Below are 9,419 nucleotides of genomic sequence, written 5' to 3'. Positions count from 1 at the left end.
TGTGAGGGTATACACGCTTCGTGTTCATCCTGTCTTGGAGTGGAGACAATACGCATCTTAGAGGCCGGGACATTCACGTCCCCGGGTTTTCCAGCCTGTATTGATTCTGTACAACACATGGTGTCAATTTGACATCCGACAAGGAGTTAGGTAACTCAACTTCCTTATCCAGCGAACGTTTACGTGTCGCTTCACGTGCATTAGGAGGGTTTGACCCAAAATGCCCTGGCAAACCGCCAATAGTGTCACTATTGACACTCAGTATGGTGGCACCTCGGCCGACCACACTCGGTGGACTTAGACGTGCCACTCCACTTATCTCAGGGATATTGCACCCTTGAGATCCTGGCGAACCGCCAACAGTGTCACTACTGATACTCAGTATGATGCCACCTCGGCCGACTATATTCGGTGGACTTAGACGTGCCACTCCACGTATCTCAGGGATATTTCACCCTTGATGATTCGGCCTTAAGCCAACAATGCTTTCAGCATTCAGTGAATCGTTATTACAACGAGTGTCATTTGACGGAGTACGTTCCGTTCCACTTATTTCTGCTGAGTCGGGCTCAGAATTAATGTTTTTAACATTGGAGTTTATTGACGCAGACAAGCCAATGTCTAAAACACTGACAGACTCGTTCAATGATCCGCGCCAATAACGCTTTTGTTGCCTAGCAAAGGTGGGTTCATGACTCTCCAAAACTTTGCTAGAAACATTGCGCGTGGCGCCTGAGGTCATAGACCTCCAATCGATCCATGGCTCATGGTGTTCTAGCCAGGCCATGCGAAGGATGGGATCATATCTCGAATCCAAATGAAGGACAAAGCAGCGTTCCATACTATCAAAGTCCAGAAACTTTATATTTTAGTTCAATGGAACTTTGGGAACCGTGACACGAGTCCCAGTCGCTAAGCGAACAGTGATTGTATCACCTACATACGCTTGAACAACCTCAACGTATAGTTGACTTCCTTCAAGGAAAAGGCGTCGAGCATAATTGCGAGACGCTCCTGAGTCAATTAAAATTGACCACGGCTTATCAAAGCCTTTACAGTCGCTTGAGCGACTAGCAAGCAAGGCTTGTACTCTCGCCCCGTGCCATTAAGCACCGAGCTAATTGGGGCTAGGTTCTGTTTATTCTCACCTCCTAGAGGTTCAACAGAGCCTAGGTCTCCCCCAGTAGGGCGCCCCGCACCTACTGGGCATCGAGATTTTCCCGCACCGTACCAGATCTGTGGTACGGGTCGGAGTTGGAGCTCTTTCGAGTTTTACGCGTATTTCGTTGGGAGCATCCCGGACGTAAATGTTTCGTGCTTCCGCACATATAACATCTACAGATGATCTTATGCTGTTCCACAGCTTGAAGAGCCTCTTGTCCTTCCTCAACGAGGCTTAAATCCATAGGTTCCGCTCTATTAGACGGAACCCATGTGCTCGAAGAGCTTGTTCGGCAAGCAGGCGTGCTAGCGCGAGCAGACTTAAAGTCAAACTCGGCGCGTAGCGCTATGGCAACTTCCTCTTCGAAAGTAGCCAGATGAGATCGGAATAATTCCGTCCGGACAACGCCGAGACCCCTCATAAAGATTGTTACGACAATTGCTTCTTGCACCGGGTCTTGATGCATAGATGCAATGAGAGTTCTCAACTCCTGGGCAAAGTCCCCTAGGGTTATTTTACCCTGCAGAGTCGCCAGGAGCCGTGCTCGCATGCAAAAAGCCTTATCAGGCGGTGTAAACATGCTGATCATTTGCTGTTGCCGCGGCTCCCATGAGGGAAAAGCGTCGTTTATGGACGTGCTGCACGATAGTGCCCACTCTATGGCTCTACCTCCAAGTTTGGAAATGACCATAGCCACCTTTTGCCGTTCTGTTAATAACAAGGCGGAATTAATGAACATTTCCATTTGCTTAATCCAAAAAGGGAGATTTTCTCCCTCTTTTCCTTCAAATGTCTTCACATTTATGGTTAGAAGGCGAGCCTTCGGCTCTGAGTCAGGTACAGTGTACCGGGTTGGCATAGATGCCGGTAAATGGTCTTGTACCTGACCGATCACGGAGGCTTCGTATCGAATGAAGGCTTCTAGCCTTGCATGCAGGACCTCTGATCCCTGGGAGATAATGAATTCCACGTCTTCAAGTCCAAATAATGGTTTGAGCTTGTCATAAGCGGCGCGTTGCGCTTCTGACAATTCTGGAACCTCTTCCATTTTTGTGAGGGTTTAGTTTTGTAACGACTCAGGCGTAGATTGACTACGAGTGCTACCAGGTGTAGCGGAGCTACCTCGCTCCTAAAGTCAGAGGAAGACTTTCAGACTCAGAGAGTCACTTAGTTCTCCGAAATAATGGGTTTAACAACTCAGGTAGTCGTACAAGCTATTAAAGCTTAAGCAAGCCTAGTTCAAGGAATTCAGGGGCTCGTAGAACCAAGCGGCAACTAGTGCCCAAGAGGTTATACCTTAGAAAGGCTTCTATCTCTTACAGATCAATGCGCAAGCCTTAGAAAGACACTTAATGCTTTAAGATCAAAAGGAGAACTGCACTTTATTTAATCATTTAAATCTAAAAACCTCACCCTAGCTAGTTTAAAATAGGTTTCGCCGCCGGATTTATATCTGGCGGCGACCACATCTGTTACCCATAATAAATGGGATTTAAGTACCACGACAACGGCTCCTTAACCGATGTGTGCCCCATTACAGGCACAGCACCTGCCTAGAATTGTAGTTAGTTATTTTTGTTTTGTTTTAATCCTGTAATGTGGCCCATTACAGCATCGTACGTGAAGCATGGGCGAAGACGTCCAATGTAACGGCTAGCTATCCCCCACTAATTATAGCATAGGAGAGGTGCATCCGAATACTTTACGTATACGACGTGCAGAGAAAAATTTTACGTTGTTAAGCGCAAATTAGCAACCGAAGATGGTTAATACTAGTATAGGGAAAAGGTAGAACTGTGTTATTACATAAGCCTTTACGTGCTAGTCCTTACCTTTTGGATGACTGTCAAGGAATCCGCAATGGCTTTTGGGGAGTTGGTGATATCGTGAATTCTTCACAGAATCAAATTCCTGCGCGTATGGCGAATCTGTTGGCGGCGATCCGGCTTTTAGCAGCGACGACAGCAGGGCAAGTGTTGCGAATGCATAGCATTTGTACGATTCCCCCCACCTTTCATCAGAACGTTGCGTAATGATGAACGGAATACAATTGTTACCCGTAAGCAGTCTACAATGCCGTGAGCACAGCTAAACGAAAGAAATTTAACGTCCGCACTAACGTGGAGGCTCTTTCTGACATGCTTGAAGGTGATGATTGGGTGTATAGATTGAGGCGGGATCATGGTGGCCATTTGAGCGACCTTCTCTTCCCTCACTCTGTGGCATTATTACGATGAACAAGTTCGCATCCGATATCGATTCTTATCGATTGGACTTACAAGAAGAACTGGTTCAAACTGCCTCATTTCCATATTGTTGGCCCACATGCAACATTCGAAACATTGTTTTATCGCAATCTGCTTCATAACAAAAAAAGGTGACGAGGGCTATCTTTGGGCTGTGCGCTTTGGTGGAATGCGCCTGCAGCGGACTTGAATTGGCGAAAGTAGTAGGAAGATGGCCTTGCTGAATGCTCTAGCTTCCATCATGCCTGGCTTCAAAGACCTTCTTTATCACTGGCATATTATTAAAACCTTGGCCGCAAAGCTGAAAGGGGAAGTAGCAAATGATGAAAAGTGGCTCAGTTTGAGCGTGAGGTTTTGTGTTGTAGTCGACGCTGAAATAGAGGATGAATTTTCAACCAAATGGAGGCATTTCGAAACGAGTGAGAAGATTTTCACAGGTAATTAAGAGAGATTTCATGACTGTGTATTTAACATAAAATCATATTTTAAATGTCTGAAAACTTCTGAGCCAGGACCATAACTCCGGAGTCGGTAGCTGGTCGAAGCAATCTCCTGTTGAAATCGACCTATCTTCAGGCTCGAAATAATCAAGAGGTCGATACATGTATGCATAATAGCCCCGTCCACGACTGTGTCGGGACCACGATGTTCTCGTTTCGCCAAAGCGGTGAGACAACTGATCCCAAGCTTTTAATACCTTGCGGCGCTGGCCTGGGCCGTCGATTGTGTTCCGCGGAAGACTGCGTCATTCCGCTCTCCCCATAAGTGAGCAAGGCAAATGCTACTCATGATGAACCAAATGCTTTTCAAGCGGCGACACCTGCCTCCACATCATCCTTTAGTCGGAGCCTGAATTCCTTGAACTAGGACTCACTAGAAGCTTTTAATAGCTTGTACGACTCCCTGGGTTGTAAAACCCATCAGTTCTATCGAACTAAGAGATTGTTTGAGTCTATAAGTCTTACTCAGAGATAAGGAGCGAAATACCTCCGCTACAGACGGTGCTGTCGATTTCTGCGATTTAGTCGTATGAGGAGGTGTATTTACCTTATTTCACACATTTTGTGAAGAACATCATTAATTGATGGGTGCAATACATAAGAACAACCTCGAGTGGGCAAATTTCAGTGAGTAAACGTGAACATTTAAAAGTACAACTCATGGACAGTTTAAGTTTAGATCGGAATAGGGACTCGACGTAAATTGCCGTCATGGCATCTCTCGGGTGTGACCAAAAAACATTATGCAAGACTCAAGAATGTTTACTAAAAAAGATTTAGTCAAATTTCAAATACAACTATAAAAGTATGGATTTGGGAAGGATAATGTTTTATTTGATAATATTGTACCAACTTATTTCGTTCCTGGAGCATAAGGGCGTCACAGCTTCTATAACTACATGATCAAAAAGCCATATTTTTGAAGTCATCACTATTATAGTCTTCATTTTGCCTAAAACATTATTATTATTATTCAGTAAGATCCCGTCAAGATCCACCTATTCCGCTTCGAATAAGAGACGCTAGATCGAGCGACCTCTATAGCAAACAGGAGGACTGTAACCTGAAGCAGGCTTCCACCCACTATGATTTCTAACGTCCATCGAGACGACAAGAAGTTGGAGGTCCAAAATCAATGGGCCTTTTCAATCTTGAGAGCGAGACACCCACTTTTCAAGTTACATTTACAAACGATTGTAAGAAACATACGCCGTCAAAGATAGGCCACTATTTAGTGCCCCCCAGTGCCAAGAAAATCTGCAAAACGATCGGTCTTTTCTGCAAGGACGCGAGTTCAACGCTGTCGTGAAAACGTAACGGCGAGGCGAGACGTTTAAATCGGTCGGGGTCAGTCTTACATTCATCACTACGCCTTAAGGTAGATATTACCTCAGGTAAAAGGACTAGGTCATTAACCTTAAACAGTAGAACATTAACTCTTCCATTTTCGTCAGCATTTCGTTTCTTTCGATTTACTACGTCAGGGATGGAGTCCTGCACGAAAAAACCACTGCTTCTCGAGAAAAAAGAATGCATCTGCTGACTCGGTTTGTTTTTTTTTCGAGTGCGCCGGTGGTATTTATCTCCTCTTAAGTGGGAGCGTCACTGCCCTCACTGGAATTGTCATTGGCAAAGCTGAAGATACCATGATCGACATCGTCATCAGAGTCAGCAATAGGTTCATTGCTATTGCTGACATCACTATCTTTCGCAAAGACTGTTGAGTCAATGTGTAGTCAGATTGGTCTTTGCTTAAGCGAGTCCCTTCACCCCTTGAACCAGATTAACACTCTTACAAGGTGGGTATGCGTAGGTGGCTTAAGCCATTCACGAAGAATGGAGCATTCTTCGTTAAAGCAATGCATTGAATTGATTATAACAAATTCACATTTGACAAGAACCACTGCAACTCGTAAATGAGTGGTCGTATCCTCGAAGTATATCTTCGAGGACGCAATTTGCACTATCTATCTAACTATCTACTTCCGGATGGTTAGAAGTTGAAATTTTCAACTGTGTTCCAAGTGATATAAATACAGATTGCCAAAATTTCGTCGTGACCAGGGGTTCGATCCGAGATATGTTCATGGTATAACCCGTGAAGTCGAAAAGAAATATCTCACACGAGCACAGTCTTTGGCTATGATAGACACCAGGACTGCAACAAGATGAACCATCTTGCTGAAACGATCAACAAGCACACAAATACCAGTATTATTATGTGCAACTTCGGAAAATTAAAGACGAAGTCAACAGATACGGACTGCCAGCACTCTTCCGGAATGGGCAAAGGGAACTGTGTGATGAACTAGGTTCACCCATTGACAAACATCGCACGCACATGCGTACTTTCGCACGAGCCCTAACTGGCGAGACCAGTAGTAGTCGCGATTTCCCGTGAAATAAGTTTTTTCACGTCCACGATGCTCACTTATTGGCGCATCTTGACTCTCATACATGGCGCGTAATCGCAAATCATTACGAGTGAGATTGACGATGCGAAGTATGTCGCCAGCAATGGCTGTAAATACATTAAGCCATTGCGTATTAGGTATTGATCTTCTGAATATCGATACTAACTCGACAATTCTTTTAAGGATTGTTGTGAAAGATTTCTGAGGTGATCCATCAAATCTTTTAAGAGCCTTATAATCTTGCTGGGCTCTTCTTACGTCGTCAAATTATTTTGGAAACGGAGAACTAATGGTTGCAACAGAGCTTATCCACACAGTGGATTTGCGCAGCTAGCTCAAGATCAGGGCAGCGAAAGCGCACCGCGACGACATTAAGTTGTCCTGGTTTTAATTTTACGGGGAAGTTATGCTCCACGAAGAAAGTTAGCGATCTTGCCATTCTTTTTGAGAGGTGTGGATTGTTCCGGGTGCAATGACGCGAGGTCCGTATAAACAATGGACGGTCTATTTCTTATGAGATATACCCTAAACTTAGCCTGTTCATCTTTCATGCAACAAGTTCTTTGTCATGCACCGAATAATCACGCTCAGCCGGTTAAAGCTGCCGCGACTGATAGCGTCACCGACCTAAAAATGCTCTGCCATGGGCTGCGACCGCTCAGATCGACAATTGCGACAAGTTTTGCTTATTACCTCCGGAGAAATGCTGCCAAGTGGTGATCTACGACCACTCAACCTTTCTTGTAACGGGGCTTTACGACTTGTACTACTTCAGTACAAGTCCACTTCGCACTGCTTCAGTTGCGAGTGGTGCCTTACGTTATTTCACGTACACTAGTACGTGCAGAGGAAGACTTCTCTTTAAGGCAACTAGCTTAAAGACGATTAAATGAAATCTGTATTAATATAATTAAGTATCTTGTCTTTCTATCTGTTAACTCTAACTAAAGAGAGAGACAGATAAGATAAGATTTCAGTTGCATGTTTAGTATTTTTACTAAATATGCAACTGAAATCTTATCTTATCTGTCTCTCTCTTTTGTTAACATCTACAGTTGATTAGTCTGCGGGATTAAAAGATATAATGGCCTATACCTATTTATGATAAGATTTCTGAGCATTACTATTTAAAGTAATATCCTCTAAATATTATCTGCCTTTTAGATAATATATATATTAACAGCCTTTAAGTGTTAATTTCATGAAACGATACACCCTGTTACATTTCATAAGTAAACAAGAAAGATGCATTAATATTTCGGCGTAGTTGCGCGAGTATTTGTGCAAGTATGCCGCTACGCTGAGGAGCTTTTAAAGTTACTTGACATCGACTGTCACAGGCCAGTCGGTGGTCACCTTGATCATTTCAGGATTCAGGTGTACGCCGTTAAATTATGATGCACCCAAGAAGAAATATTTAGCTTGCAGTGAATATACACTTCTTGAGGTTACGTACAGCTTATGCACACCGCTTGAGTAAAAGAACCTTTTGGATATATCTCAATAGCCGAAGTTTCCGTTCATGGTTCGGCTCTGAACCTAGTCAAAATAACTTGGTGCGAACTCTCGCATAGATCTCAATAGATTGGTGGTATCTGTGTTGAATGTTGCAGGGGAAGGAATAAGCTCCTGTGACATCACTAGCCATTCTCAAGCACTCCGCTTGGGATCCTTCAGGCGTGAGCGGAATATCCTGTTCAAGCATGATGATCTGATAAGGTCCACTCATCAGATCCATCGACATAAAGCTGGTACTCTTTGATCTTGACGGTATTAAAGGCAAATTATTAGAATAAGGATTTGATCGAATTCAAGGACGTGTTCTCTGATTCGGTAAAATGCGAGTTGCTTAAGGTTAAAGGCACTTGTGACGAGATCGAGCTGGTACCAGGTTCGAAATGCTGTGTGGTCCCTGCTTCGAGAACAAGTATTAGCGATTGACAAGTTCTTTGCCGATCACTTAGCAAGGGTCATGTGAGAGGGTCAACCGCCTCAAATAGCTTACCGACCTTCTGTGATTGAAAGCCCACCGTCTGTGTGTGTGTGTGTGGCGAATAGTGCATGCATTTAATAGGTTGAATGCTACAATAGTACCGCCTCAGACGGCGATACCGAAAAATGATGTTGTCATTTTCAGTTGTGTGGCGAATAGTGCATGCCTTCAATAGGTTGAATGCTGCAACAGTATCACTTCAAACGCCGATACCGAGAAAGGATGTTGTCATTGACGGCATGCGGAGATGTGAAATGTTCAATACGAGTCTTCTCATCAAGGAACTTTCGTTCATCGATGAGCTGCAAATTCGTTCTCAGGATATACTTTTGCCGACCGAATATCCGCCACGTGCTCATTTTCTGTGACAAATCTGCTTGACTTTGCCACTACGCAGATCACGCATTCGTTTCAATTCCAGCGTTGGCAATTAAGTTATTTCGAAGTTAACTTCGGAAGCACTTCCATATCACGTGTATAAGCGCCTACGTTTGATGTTTTAACTAAGATATTTAACCTCTCGGTTCGATCTAGAAACGTTTTCCAGATGTTCTTAGGCAGTTACTCCCTCAGATTCTTGGGGACTTATTCCCACAAGTATTGGAGCCATTCCCTTAAATGCCACAGCGAGATTCTTTCCGGTCGACTCTCCAGTCGATCTTGGAGGTTCGCATTTTGTCTTATAGACAGGCGTTTTGTACTTCTTCAAATGTTGCTTTTAAGATGACATCGATGCCCTGTCCACCCGACTTATTCGATTGGTGTACCTTCGGCGCTACCTAGCTTGTTAACAGCCGCTGGAATCTAACTCCACATTGATCTGACTAGCCACACTGAGGTCTCGTGCAGCCGTATAACGACCGAACCACATGTGAGGCTATCGCCCTCACCCGCAGTAAGTCTACACGCTTGTAGACGCTGCAAGATGTTCATCGAGTGGCATCAAAACGGATCGATGCTGCTAATTTATGCATGACTCGTAATGTTGAGACATGGTATTTCCAGGATGATATCAAATTTTCATCCAATTATAGAACAATCAAATCATCATTCTAAGCCTTTAAGAGTGTAATGGATACCAACTACACGTTTCTTAACGTTTTC

This window comes from Bremia lactucae, linkage group LG1 (assembly GCF_004359215.1).
Source record: "Bremia lactucae strain SF5 linkage group LG1, whole genome shotgun sequence".
Taxonomy (NCBI): Eukaryota; Oomycota; class Peronosporomycetes; order Peronosporales; family Peronosporaceae; genus Bremia; species Bremia lactucae.
The sequence above is the reverse complement of the archived record's forward strand: the minus strand, read 5'-3'. Positions refer to the sequence as shown.